This window comes from Cryptotermes secundus, unplaced genomic scaffold (genome assembly GCF_002891405.2).
Source record: "Cryptotermes secundus unplaced genomic scaffold, Csec_1.0 scaffold54, whole genome shotgun sequence".
Classification (NCBI taxonomy): Eukaryota; Metazoa; Arthropoda; class Insecta; order Blattodea; family Kalotermitidae; genus Cryptotermes; species Cryptotermes secundus.
The window spans coordinates 284,328-298,911 of record NW_019731261.1 but is presented as its reverse complement, the minus strand read 5'-3'; the positions used below and the strand labels follow the sequence as shown (position 1 = coordinate 298,911).

The 14,584-nt window shown below is 44.2% G+C and overlaps 1 protein-coding gene across 2 annotated transcripts in view; it reads left to right on the top strand.

Moving 5' to 3' along the window:
• Positions 1-14,584, top strand: part of LOC111866670 — a 321,755-nt gene that overhangs the window by 28,515 nt on the left and 278,656 nt on the right. The window lies entirely within an intron of this gene.

Below are 14,584 nucleotides of genomic sequence, written 5' to 3'. Positions count from 1 at the left end.
TATGTGATTTTTATATAAATTCACTTTTGTTGTCGTTGGTATTTTTGTAATATGTTAATATAATTGTAGTTTTATCTGCTTATCGGCATTACCCCCACGTTTGGATAAGTTTACGAGCCGGCGCTGAATTCTTGCTAAGCCAGGTTCATGAAATATCGTCGCTGAAAATTTGGTTTACCTTGAAGATAACACAGAACCTTTAAGAGTGAATGTATGTAATGCAGATTACACGTACTTCCGTGTTATTAGTTGCATAAGCATATACTCGTAATGGTCATTGATTCTCATATAGTCACTCCGTATTGTATACTACACATGATTTATATAAATTCACATTTACTCTCGTTCGTATTTTCGTCCATTATTTGAGCATAAAAGTTATTAAACACAGATACTTATGTAATGCTAATTAAATTGCATGTAGTTACTTTTCAAAATGCAAACATATTACAAATTTCCTGTCCTTGTTGTATTAGATATTTCCAGTAGTTTTTAGGTATATTTAGTTGGCACGACGTTTCCGGAGTTGCTTCAAGTGACTAGTTGTGATAATACTTACATTGTTTATTGTTTTTTTTAATATTATGATTAGAACTCGTAGTTGTGATCGAACTTCTGACCTGATAATGCTACGATAGTACGCTAACCTCTGGTGTAGAGTGATCGAACTTCTGACCTGATAATGCTAGGATAGTACGCTAACCTCTGGTGTAGACAGACATCAAGCTGGGCTTAATTTCCTGTCCTTGTTGTATTAGATATTTCCAGTAGTTTTTAGGTATATTTAGTTGGCACGACGTTTCGGGAGTTGCTTCAAGTGACTAGTTGTCATAATACTTACATTGTTTATTGTTTTTTTAATATTATGATTAGAACTCTTAGTTGTGATCGAACTTCTGACCTGATAATGCTAGGATAGTACGCTAACCTCTGGTGTAGACAGACATCAAGCTGGGCTTACACGTAAGCATATTAGTCAATGCCACAGCCAGGAGTGTATTTCCAGTGATTGTCACTCGTTGACTGTGCTCATCTAAATTCGTGTTGTGTTGGCGAAGCATTTATTATTAAGCATACGGGGAAGCATTTATTAATATGCACAAGAGTTCTCGGGAGAAGACCCACTTGCTTGATGTTATTTGAGAGACCCGGCGTGTCTCCATAATACAGTTACTGCTGCTTCAACTACATACGGCATTTTAATCCTTTTAAACTTGAATCTGTTATAAATAACATTTACCAAGAAGTTCTGAAAAGAAATGATCGTCTACTTGCCTTTGATACGACACGTACCGCATGTAAAACGACTCTTCCAGCGATTCTTCTATTGTTGCGTGTGTTTTCGTTGCCGCTGTAACATTTCTTTTTTCCGCCGAGCCGTTGCTTAGCAACACTATGAAGATAAAATACAGACGGAGAAATTTATGGAAAAGATTTATGAAGTACGCCGTTGAGATGGGTTCGAGTGTCATACATACCAAGTTTCATAAAGATTGGTTCAGGCATTCTAAAGTTAATAGGGGAAGAATTACAGATCGCATAAGCCTACTTTTAAATTTTAAGCGATGCATAAAAATCAGTGTTTATTATGAGAGTCATTCGAAAAATATAGACACTCCGTGAGCAGCATACAAAACGAAGATGTTACAGACAGTAACCACTGGACCTTAAAGGGTCAACATTGGAACTCAGTAGAAGTACTGTAGATTGAGTACCAATCCTCAGATCACATGTGCAGTTTCTCTTCCGTCTGTAATGCGAAACACGTTTTTATTCAGCTCACTAAAATGCAAGTTAAAATGTTCTTAAAATATCATTAAAATATATATTCTATATCTAGATATGTGCTACAAGCCGGAAGGTCGCGGGTTCAAGTCCTGATGAGGTGGATTTTTTTTCAGTTGATCTAATCCTTCCAGCTATGGCGCTGGGGTCGACTCAGCCTCTAACAGAAATGAGTACCACGAAACTTCTCGAGGGGTAAAGGGCGGCCGGCGTGTAATGCTGACAACCTCACCGCCATCTGTGAGCCGATTGCCTAGAAAATGTGGGAGCTTCGACGTCACACAACCCTATGGGCCTTCACGGCCTGTTAGAGGGATAGCTTTACCTTTTTTTACATGTTTTAACCTCACAAGGCCACCTTCAGGCAACGTATTTTGATGGAATCTACTACACTGTGCCCGCTTATGTCACTAGTACTCGCTGATGCACGTCGTTATTCTCAATTTTGGTGTTTTGAGAATGTCTGCTCTTCTGTCTTTTTATTGCGGCTTCTCTGTACCCCTTTTGGCGTGCCGCTCACCTGGTCATGTGTGCCTTGAATTGATTTGGTGTTCCTTGTACCTAAAGATATTATGTGTCCCGTTTCCTTAGAAGGATGTTCTTGTCACAAGCATCAGTTGCAAAATTGGTGTAAATTCTCAACGCTGATCTCTCCAAAGATCAGTCTGTGTGCTGTGATAAGCACCGCTGAGTGTCTGGGCTACAAAATGTATCATACATCAGCTGCCTGTGTTCAAGAGGTAGTTTAAGCTTTGTTGTCTTAACTGTTATCCAGCGGGGATTGAAGCTCACAAGGGGAGTTTTTTAAGCGTTTTATGTGTAAATTCCATTGCTGTCTAGACTAGGTTAAATGCGAGGCAGGAGAGGAGGAATTGTTTGTGTTCTCAAGGCGTACATATTACATTACATAGACAGAGCAGACTAGGCCCCAGTTTCGTGTTATGTACAAACGGCGCCATGTTTCACTTTGCTGTAGTATCAGCACTGCTTCCGCATATTGGAATGTTTCGAATTACTTCCGTCTGTCTCTGTGCCTACTTTAATTCTTGTCTTCCATGGTTTATTACAGTTCTTTATGTTGGGCTTTTCCGTGCCCTTTTATGTCTCTCTTTCCATGTCTATCTGTCTAATTCTCTTATCTTGCACTTTCTTTGTTCTGGTTGCTGCTGATCTTTCACTTCACTTTCTTAATCTTAGACAATCGGTAGGACTCCTTGGCCGGGGGGGGGGGATCAGCCCGTCATAAGGCCGCTACTTAACACGAGCACAGATTAAACACGGACATGCATGCCTTGAGTGGGATTCGAACCTACGGTGCAAAAGTTCGAACGGGCGAAGACATTTCATGCCGCGCGGCCACTTTGATCGGCGTGTGCTACTGATCGTTGTTAGTACAGGGTGATTCTGTTGTCGTGGTTTCCATGGCCTATAATTTTCAAACCGGAGACAACAAAATAAAACGATGTATGGAATATGAAAGTGTAACTTAAAAAGTTGTATAACCTATAGAATCAATACTGCAGAATTCTAAACAGCTTCAACATGCGCGCCCTTCTACATTCAGGAACGATGTCTCATCCCATATTGGGATTGTGTTCACTAATTTATATTGACTTTTCAGGGGTATAGTAACGAAAGAAAACTAACGCTCCGTTAACACATTCCCACGGAAGCAACCGCGCACGACAATAGAAGAGCGATGTTTTCTGTGGCCCACGCCGCTCGCGTTACTGCGCAACTGTGCGGTGAACACATGTTAGCAGCAGCGAATCAACACGCAAGAATAGAGGAATCTGTGTTTCTGTGGGGGCCACCCCGAGGCTGTGACAAGGTTCTCGGGCAGGTAGAATTAAAATCGAGCTGAGTTATGGAGTTGGCAGTTGGCAGAATAATTAAGAAGTGGCAAGAAAGGAATTAGGTTGTGCAGAGAATACTTCATGTGTGCTGCAATTACAGCGAGACTGGTATAACTGCTGTGTTGAAATCCGTTGCTAGGATACGATTTTGCATGTCCTAGTGATTTGTGAAGTGTCTAGATCAGCGATAGAGCTGTATTACTTGTAGTTACGAGTTGCGCGTATAAGGTGTCAAGAAATCCAATCATCTAATCCAAAATCCGTTAATAGTCACGCACCCCTACACTTGACAGTATTAAAGATGAAAGCAATATGTTCCTCCGAAACGTCGGTGAATGTATATCGATACCGGTGTGGCAACCACAAATCTAGCATGGACCCTACTATATAGCTACAACGTTCCGTATTCGTGATGTTTGTTTTAAGTTGGAGGTGCCACTATTGTGACTTCAAGCAAAGAAACATGTTAAGTTGGCAGGTTTCAGTCTGTCTGGAGTTATCTTCCACGTCCACCGTGGCTGATGTCCTATTGACTGGGTGTTAGCCTTGAATTGACTCTACGTGCAAGTCCTTTTGTAATCGAGGGCAAACGTGTATTGTATTTATGTATTCTGGCAAAACCAGACGTGGTTCAAGGGCGATGCACGTAAAAAGTAAAAGCAGCGAATGCGATTATTATCAGGCCTCCTCACTTCAGCCAAGTGACGTGTCAGACGGACATCTCGGTGGAAAGTAAAACGCATGTTTCCAGGAGTTAATGGTTCGTTTGGTTCGTATTGTTATTTAACGATACTGTATCGTCTGCAGAGATTGTTTCCAGTGCGGATCATTAAGTAATTGTTTTCACGCTCATTTCTTCCACACTATATTCTTCCCTGAAGATGGAGGCGATATTTTCCTCCGAAATATCGGTTGACCTAAACGGACAACACGTCGTTATATCCCGCCACTGTGAGAAGCTCAAATCTTAGATACGTTTTGAGGTCGATCGTTCTTCAATTCAGTCTTATAGGCGGAGGCCGACGTTTCCGAAGAACATCCCGCTCCCATCTTCGGATTTGCAATGTTCTGTTTAGGAATTGTTAGCATTATGTAGGCAACTTGCAAAGAAGAGGTCTTTCTGTGGGATTATCTAAAGGAGCAAGTATTTGTGTCACTTCTACCACATGAACATGTCACAAAGAGTATGAGATGAGCTGGATTACAGACTGAACGTTTGTCGGGTCACGAATTGACCTCACGTTAGGTAGGCGTCTTTAGGGTAATATAAAAGTTTCATAGTTTGTCATTCAAATGGCACTAGTTACAACTGCATAGCTGTGTTACTTTTTTTTTTTTTCGCTGGATCTACATCCCCCTTGTGCCACTGCCTCTGATTTTCAGTTTCATGATCAATTTACAGAGGGTAGAACTCTTTGGACGAGTGATCAGCTCGTCGCAAGGCCTCTACCTACACACAGAATAACACAAACATACTAAACATCCATGCCTTGGGAGGGATTCGAACCCACGATCCTGGCTTCCGAATGAGCGAAGACAGTTCATTCATTAGACCGCTCGGCTACCGTGACCGGCTGCTCTAATACTTAACAAACAAAAGGGTATCAGTAATTTACAGACACTGTGTAGCAGTATCCAGGCCGCGCCATAGCTCAAGCGGTTAGTCGCTGGCTTCCAACCGCGGCGGCCCGGGTTCGATCCCGGGGTCTGGTCAAGTGGGATTTGTGGTATACAAAGTGGCACTGGGCCAGGTTTTCTCCGAGTACTTCGGTTTCCCCTGCCAATCTTCATTCTACCAATTGCTCCACAATCACCCTCACCTATCATCTGGGGCTGGTACAATAGGCCAGAAGTGGCCGCAGGTCAAGGGACTTAGTCCCACCCCACTAGCAATAAAAATAATAATAATAGGAATATCCGGAATTGCCCACGTGCAGCCTGTGCATTTAGCTTTCAGGAGAGTATTTTATTTATTTTTTTATAACGGGTCGCAATGTTATGTGTGGTGAAGACGTTAGCAGGGAATTAAGTAGGTTTCGAAACGTGTTCAGAACGATTTCAAGAAAACAGGCTAGAATTAACAAAGCCATGACAGTGCCAATACTGATGTACGGAATGGCGTCGTGGGCGGTTCAGACTAACAGCGGGCAGCTGAGATCTGCGAACGGTTTCAGTAAAACAGATGGAGTAGGAAATGAAGACAGGAGGTTAGAACTGAGAATTGTCTTCAAGCAGGAGCTGAAACTGGAGAAATGTAAGGAGTATCTGTGAAGAATCGGTGGAAGCGGCATTTCTGATAAGGTATGACGTAGGAAATACAATAACAAAACAGATGCGAAATGATAAAGGAAGACATGTAGAGTGTCATGATTGAGGTCGAAACAGTCTGATGCCTGATCCTGCGAGGGAAGCAGAAGAAGAATAATAAAGTCTGTTTTGTGAGAGTCCGTGAAATTTGTTTCTAAAAGACGCCTGATGCTAGTGTTAAGCTTACCTTCCGAGATTCGAACCGGCCACTTCCCGAATACAAGACAGAAACGTTACCGGTTGGGTCATCGTCGTCGGTATCAGTGATATTTAAATTGGTTATTTATCGGCGCTATCTGTATCGGGGTGGTTTAGTCTTTATTTTTTAGTTTGTTGAGGTGGCGTGACTGAGTCCACTTGGTACTTGGGCCACTAACTGGCGTATTGTACCAGTCCCGGGTGATAGATGAATATGGAGCAGTTGATGGAATGAGAATTGGCAGGGGAAACCTGGGCTCGAGCCTGAGCTATGGCACTGCCACTGAATTGGGGGATGTATAGTTTCGGATCGAAGGATTGGGTTACGTATGAAAACTGCGAAGGGATTGGTCGTGTCCTCGTCTGAGGTTGTATCGCGGTATTTGCTTGGAGAAACTGACGAAAACCACGAAAAGCCCCCAGTGATAGCCTGTGCCCGGTCGGAGATTCGAACCAAACACTTCCCGTATACAAGCCCGGAGCCTTGTTGTTGGGACAGCCCATTCGGTGGCGTGATAACGATATTTCTTTTTCCAAAATTTGTAGAAAGCATAAGGGCTGAGTTTGGATGTTCTTGTTGTAAAGGTTCGATGGTAAACCATGAAACGTTGAAGCGCAGAGTATTTACGTCAGCTGCTTGTTCCATTAATACTCCAAGAAGAATGGCCTTCAGAATATTAACAAGAAACAGGCGATAAATTGAGATTAAATAGACTCGGTGTTGAACACTGACGATCACAGCTGCTTTGTATCGTAAGCACAAGATCACAATTGGAGTGCTTACAGGGCTGACTAAACAGTTGCTAGTGTTCGGGCCACACCGCTATAGGAATGTGACCAGCACCAAGAGATATCAGGATGTTATGGGTGGCCAGAGCGAACTTGAACACATTTTAAATGCTACTTTTAGGGAAACAAAATATGATTGAGTACGAAGTGTACTATCTTCTGGGTTGTAACGCCGTATAGTCCGATAGAAGTTTACTGAACATTTTGGAGGAACGTACTGTAGAGTGTAGAGCCGTTGCTGGGTGGCGACCTCGAAGCGGACAACGAAATAACATTCGCTGCTAGGCAACAGATTTTTTAACTAGGAAAAGATATACAGCCGCTGCTAGGGAACGGCTCTGTGAACAGGTTCCCGTGGCAACGGCTACGCATGCAACAATGGAGGAACTGTCGGAGACGGGTTTTTTACTCCGTCCATGCAGGGGGTTCTGTAGCGAGAACACCAGTCTGGGAGTTCAATGGCTAGTTGAAAGTCAGTCTGTGATGAAAGGACTTAGAGCAAGAACTCGCAGTTGGGAGTCGCCATTCAGAGAGGGCTTGAGCCGTGAAGCAGAGGAATAGCTATTGTTTAAGCCGTTACTAGGAAACGTTTAGTGAAGACACTGCGGGCTGGAAAAGACTTGGCGTGTGCGCTAGTGATTTATAAAGTGAGGAGATTAGCGATGGCGCCATAATTAAATGTAGTCGCGAGTCATGCGTTGAAGTGGTCAATAAATCCAGTCTCCAAACCAAAACCCCGTTTGGAACCACTGTAACACGTGACAGTACTGCCTCCATCTTCAGGACTGAAGAGTAAACCAAGCAAGAAATTAACAAGAAGTAAGTCCAGTTTGCTTGTGTAACATGTCTTCGACCGTGAAGATGTATGCAGACTCTCCTTCGAAACGTCACAGAACTATGGGATTACGTGGGGTCACAATCACCATTGTGAGAACCTCAAATCCGGAGTGAAGTATTTCTGTTGATTGCGTTACAAGTGTTGTGTATCAGACTGGATATATGTTGGAAATTCGCGACTGGTTCTCGTGGTTGGATGTGGTTCATTAAACGACTTTTCGGTAACGCAGGCTGTGTAGTGGCCGATCACAATGGCCGCGCGGTCTAAAACACGAACTGTCTTCGCTCGCTCGAACGATGGGATCATGGGTTCGGATCCCACTCAAGGCATGGATGTCTGTGTGCGTTTATCCTATTTGTATTGTTCTGTGTGTAGGTAGCGGCCTTGCGACTTGCTGATCCCCCGTCCAAAGAGTCCCGCCGAATGTGTATAAGATTAAGAAACTGAAAATGCGGCGAAGGTTCAACAAAGGACTCTAAAGCCATAGATGGATAGGCTGTGTAATGTCCGGTGGTAAAAGGTAAAATTGTCCCTGTGCTTAACTAATTAGACACTACGCCCTGAAGACGTATGGGGGACTAAAAGTATAGACTCACGTTTTCTAGTTGGAGGTGAGTGGTCAGCTTCACGCCCCGGCCGCTTTACCTCCGGGGAAAGAGCCCCAGGTACCCATTGGATAGGAGGCTGGGTCGGCCCCAGAGCTAGTCTGGACGTCATGGAGAAGTGCAAATATTTGCGCCCACCTGGACTCGAACTCCGACCCCTTGACCATCCAGCCCGTAGCCGATCGCTATCCGGTCTCTAGTGTCCAGCGATAGGATGATTTATGACTAACAAAACTGGAAAGGACGTGGAGGAAGGCGGTTGTGGCCTATTTAAACATACTGTTACGGTATTCGCCTGAAGGAGCAGAGGTAAAGCACAAAATTTCTAATGGGAATAGTCGGGTTTCCTTATTCTTCTTCATTTCGTCCATGCAGATGCTAAGACAGGTCCGCAATTGGGCACAAACGTCTCATTTCGTATACTTTCAGACTCGTGATTCTTCAGTCATTCGACGCTAATTTAGAACGTCGTAAAATAAGCGATATAAGAAACAAACGTGTAATTGTTCTGTACTCGTGGGGCAGCGAGGTCGGCCACCCCTGCTCTGTGCCCCGGCCATGACTTGCCTTGCTTATCTGTGAAGCGGGTAGAGTTATGCCCTGTCTAGCGGGCGAGTGTATCTCTTAATGCGTATTTAATCGGGGGCTGTGTTTGTAATTCTTTGCTTAGCTGATCGATGTGTTTCAGTGGCTAGACAAGTACGCAGATACACTGTACAGCCTTCCGTGGAGAAATATACATTCGAAATAAAACATTTATATTTATTCTTACATTCTTCTGTGGTATGTGTTTTGGGGCGATACGAAGTCTAACATGGCGGTTGTTTCTTTTGTTTTATCTAACGAGGCCGTAAGTAAAAGGTAAAAACTAAAGCTATCCGTGTAACAGGCCAGGAAGGCCCATAGGGTTGTGAGACGTCGAGACTTCCACTTTTTCTAAACCGTCTGCTCGCAGATGGCGGTGAGGTTGACAGCCTTTTGCGGCCCGAGGAAGATCACTGGTACTCATTTCTGTTAGACACTGAGTCGACCACAGAGCCATAGTGCGGCTGGAAGGATTATGTAAATTGAAACAAATCGAATGACATCTGGAATCGAACCCACGACCTTCCGGCTTGTCCCGACCAACCACACTAACGCGTGCCCCGTCCACTCTAGAGGCCAGGTCTAAAAGCAGTAAACGTACTCAAGAACTCCCCAACACTTTAAGAAACCGGAAGGTTCATTATCGTTTTACAATAGCCCACCACTCGTCCCTATCTTGAGCGAGATAAATCCAGTCCAAAGTGCCGTATCTGTCTCTTCAAGATCCACCTTAATATTATCCTCGAACCTCTGTCTGCGTCTTCCTAGTGGTCCCTTTCCTTCTGATCTTCCCACTAATATCCTGTATGCATTCTTCTTTCTCCCATTCGTGCTACAAACTCTGCCCATATTATCCACCTTGACTTGATCATTCTAATTGAAGAGTACAGGTTATGAAAGAATGTTGACTCGAAATTGTAATTTCGACGTCTTTCAGTCGTGTATCCCCCCCCCCAATTGAGTTCATGCCGAAATATCCTGCTACAGTCATCCACGGATTATTTTACGGCCCTATATACATTCCATTTCTGCATGTTCATAGTTCCGTCCCGCTTCGGTATAACGAAAGGAAGTGGCGGACGAACAGCCATTCTTCTCATCTCTGACATGACGGAAGTTGTGATTATACGATTCCCTTGTTGGTAGGTTGCCTGAGATTTCCGGATCGTGGCTTGTACGAGACTTCATCACGGTCTTGCAGAAATATTGCCTAGTAGTTACGTAAACCAAGAATTTATTTCCATTCGTGTCTACAACAATAAACGTAGAGTCTTCCGTTTTCTCGTTGCATAAGCACATCATTTCCATGAACAGAACGCACCGTGTTTGGTACATTGGTGTTTCCCAGCTGTTTGTTCTGTTAACTCTTGTACCAACCAGCTTTGGGTTACGGTAAGGCCCCACGACCCTCAAATTCGTCGTTACACACCAGACATCATTTCCATGAACAGCGCACACCGGTTTGTTAGTGTATGTCTGCTGTGGGTTCTGTTAACTCTTGTACCAACCAGCTTTGGGTTACGGTAAGAACCCACGGCCCTCAAGTTCGGTGTTACCAGACGAACTAACCAGCCACTGTAGGATTTGAGGTTCTCACACAGGTGGGATATAATTCTGTGTGGTCCTTTGAAAGCCAACAGGCGTTTCGGAGAAACATATCGCATCTCGTGTGGAGGTGGGATCGAATACCTCCACCGTAGCTCTGCGAGACGTAGGAGACGACGAAAATGGAACCCAGTCCGTGAGGGGTATAGCCGGACCACCCTGTTCCTAGGGGATATAAATACGGGGGCCTGGCCCGCAGGTTGGGGGAGTCTCGAATCTGAGACAGTAATATGTGGCCATAGTCCCGCGAGCCTGGGACCTGAGAATGAAGGTGCTGACGAGGGCCAGTAACAATTGTAAACGACAGATCCATGCCCTCATCAGAGAGGATGTTACGTATGGACTATGATCGCAAATGTTCAGTTGGAAAATAGAATACTCTGTCGTGAATCTCAAGGGGCTTGTCTCCAAGAATGATTGGCGGTAAACCGCCGGTCGTAAAGTAACTCTGACTCTGAGGAACATCTTCAGGGTAGAAGAATAAGCCATCAAGATACCAGCGTGAAAGCAGGTGACAAGCAGAGTAATCGGCTGGCCAGAAATTTCAGAATATATAGGAAGCTGGAGGGAAATGGAAGAGGGAACCTCAGTTCCCATTGGCTCGCCATGGGAGAGGATGAAACCGCTGGTGTGTCACACATCACCGAACGAACCAGTAGGAGATGAGAACAGGAGTTAAAGGTGACCCAGAAAACAGCCATTTTTGCTGGCCTAGGAAAAAGACAGTGAAAAGGTATATAAGGGTGTGTTGGGCAGGGAATCGACGTGTAAGGGATAGAGGTCCGAACTAATAGATGTTTACCGACGTTTCGGAGGAGCGTACTGTATCCATCCTCAGAACTGAAGCAAGCATGTTAGTTCTAAAGGGTTCTGACGATGATGTATAACACACAGAATTACTGGGATTTTTTTACTTTATCCATCATCCGGTATTCTACAAAATAGAAAACACGACGTTTCGGAAACTGGATTTGAGGGGGGAAGAGATTAGCTCTTTCTAAGGGGTCCAACTGCATAGGTGTTTTACCCCCTCACCCGAGGACGGAAGCAGATCAAGGTTCTGAAACGTCGTGTTTTCTATTTTGTAGAATACCGGACGATGGAGAAAGTCCAAACCCCAGTAATTCTTGCATGTTGTCTGTCTTACAGGTTTTTGATGATGTTTCGTCATACTTTTTTACGTTCAAGATGGAAACAGTACGCTCCTACGAAACATCGTCTCACTTCTACTAATGCTGCGTGATGCTTTCTGGTATTTTGTGGCTTACTCGTCAAACCAGTCCTGTTTTGCATCAGGGAGGTTTCCGCTTCGAATCTACCAGAAAATCTAGGTTTTATGACAGTTTTGTTACTAGGCAGGATTGCTAATTTTGGCTTAACTCCATCTCTTCAGCAGCAAGAAGACTTCACAGCAAATTATGGTCTGTCTGTATGCATAAACACAAAGTAATTGCCGATGTATGTATTTATTTCCTGCCCGCAGGCCCACATTTACTGGCACTTGCATGAAATGTGACTGTTGAACAGTAGGGATCGAACGAGGGGGAAGAGACCTTGCACTCTAGACTTAGAGTGTAGTGTACTGCCAGTGATCTGCCACCCCCTCCCATCGTCGTACCTCGCTTTAAGCGAAAATATTGGTAAAAATAACACGACACATGATGTTTGTTGTAAAAGCAAGTAGTAACTGGGCTGTCTCTGATGTCTGTAGATTCATCCAGTTGGAGGGAGAAAGCAACACAATTGGAAACATCTTTCAACAACTGTTCAGTAATGTTCCCACGCATTCTGTCGATCACTCTTGCATCAGAACACACGCGGCTAACGACGAGTGATGAAATGAAGAGTTCACGTGATAAGGATAGAGTAGGGACTTGCCCACAGTTCACTTAACACAAGTGTAAATCAATTTTCACGTAAGCTACATAAGAACAGAAAAATAGGAATGACTAATACGTATTTTCCCTTCAAAATCTGTAATAATCATACGTGTTATATTACAAGTGGAATTACATGCTTTTCACGTATAATATCCTTGTAGGCCCATGAGATCGACCAAAAATCGTCCTGCGTTCGACGCGTTGGACATGCCTGCAGTAGGCTTGACCTTGGCAGTTACAATAACAGTCCGGGAACTTTCCGATACCACTTCGTGCAGTGTAAAATAAACCTCAGTAGGAGAAACTTTAGTTCCTCTCCGGTTGTAGCTCGTTAGTTGGCCCACATTTGTTAATATTAGCCGGTGCCATTGGTGGAAACATGGGAGACGCTTGAGTTGTTGATTCTGATAGCGACGCACTTAACACTGCTGTGCTCATGCCGCAGTTTCCGGAGGCAGCTTAAACATCGCAGGCCCCCGCTCTTCAACAAGTCAAAATTTGATTCATGAAGGAGTTTAAAACTGAGTAGTGCTTGCTACCATTTAGTGAGAACATCTTGTCTTCTCGTCTGCTGTCTAAATGTAAAGATTAAAATATATAAAACTATAATTTTGCCTGTAGTTTTGTATGGATGTGAAACTAAGTAACCGACGTTAATGGAAGAACACAGACTGAGGTCGTTTGAGAACAGGGTGCTGAGGAGAATATTTGGGCCGAAGAGGGATGGAATGATGACAGGCTGGAGAACATTGCATATTGACGATTTTTGTAAACTTGTAGCAGTCGCCAAAAAGAATGATAAAGTCTAGGAGGATGGGAGAGGGAGGGCATGTAGCACGCATGGAAGATAAGTGTATACAGGTTTTGGTAAAAAGACCTCTAGGAAGACCAAGACCGTAGGTGACTCAACTTCTCTGAGCTGAGTCCTTGTTGAAAAGCCATCAGTCGCTCAGCTGCTCAAGTTTTTTTTTCAGTCACTTTATGGAGCCCGAGTGTTCATTATCTTCTTCACAAGAGCCCGCTACTGCACCGAATCTTGAGCCAGATGGACCCAATCGGTACCACCTCATCTTATTTTTCTATGATTCGTCTTAACATTACCCTCCCTTCTGCCTCGAGAGATTCCTGGTTGTCGCCTTCTTGGTTTCTTACCCAAACTCTGGAGGATAATATTAAAATGGATTGGCGTATGAACTGGATTCATCTGGTTCACGATAGAGACCAGTGGCTCTTATGAAGACGGCAGTGAACATTCGGCTTCCGTAAAATGTTGGGAAATACTTGAGTGGCTGAGCAACTGTTAGCTTCTGAAGAGGGACTCGTCTTCAAGGAGTTAGTCGAATTAGTTCCGCTTCTTCCCGTATGTTTGTGGCGACTGCATTGGTCAGCCAACGAATGACTGCCCCATTGGCTACTGTCTGTTCACCGCCAATCAGCAGGAAGTTTGAATATGGTTGCTGCAGTCCAGTCGTGATTTAATGATTCCTCATATGAACGCAGAGCGCTGTTGGTCTCGATACAGCATTGGCCGACAGTGACGTGTTTTCCCAGCCCGTTGCTAGTTGTATACGTTATTTGCGATTCCGAGAGGCATACTCATATATAATGTGAATGTTCTTAAATTGGCGGCTCCTCCAGAAAGACTCATCCCCATGAATAAGTATGTAGTAAGTTCTTAATCCTACAGCGTCACTCTTCGACGCCTGGAGCTGATATATGACAACAGCACCGAATTTTTCCCCCCTCTGAGTTGGGGTTTTGTACGTCCTACGCTGACAATGTCAGGCACCATTAAACCGCGGTCGGACTGTAGATATACAGCGGATACGTACCTTCCCTTTTGAGCCCTTGGTAAACAGAAGTTCTGCCAGCTATGACGAGCCGCTGGGGAGCGCGTCATGAGCAGTCGTGAGTGATCGGCCGGCTAGCCAAGACCGCAGTTGGCATTGTTATAATTATTTCCACGTGGGTGAATAATGAGACATCAAGTGGTGTTAAAAATGGGGCATGATCCTATGGCTTTCTCTGTGTATCGCCACTCCAGGTAAAGGTGAAGTTGTCCCTGTGCTTAACTAATTAAGCACTACGCCATGAAGACGTATGGGGGAGTGGATTTATAGGCCCATGTTTTCTTGA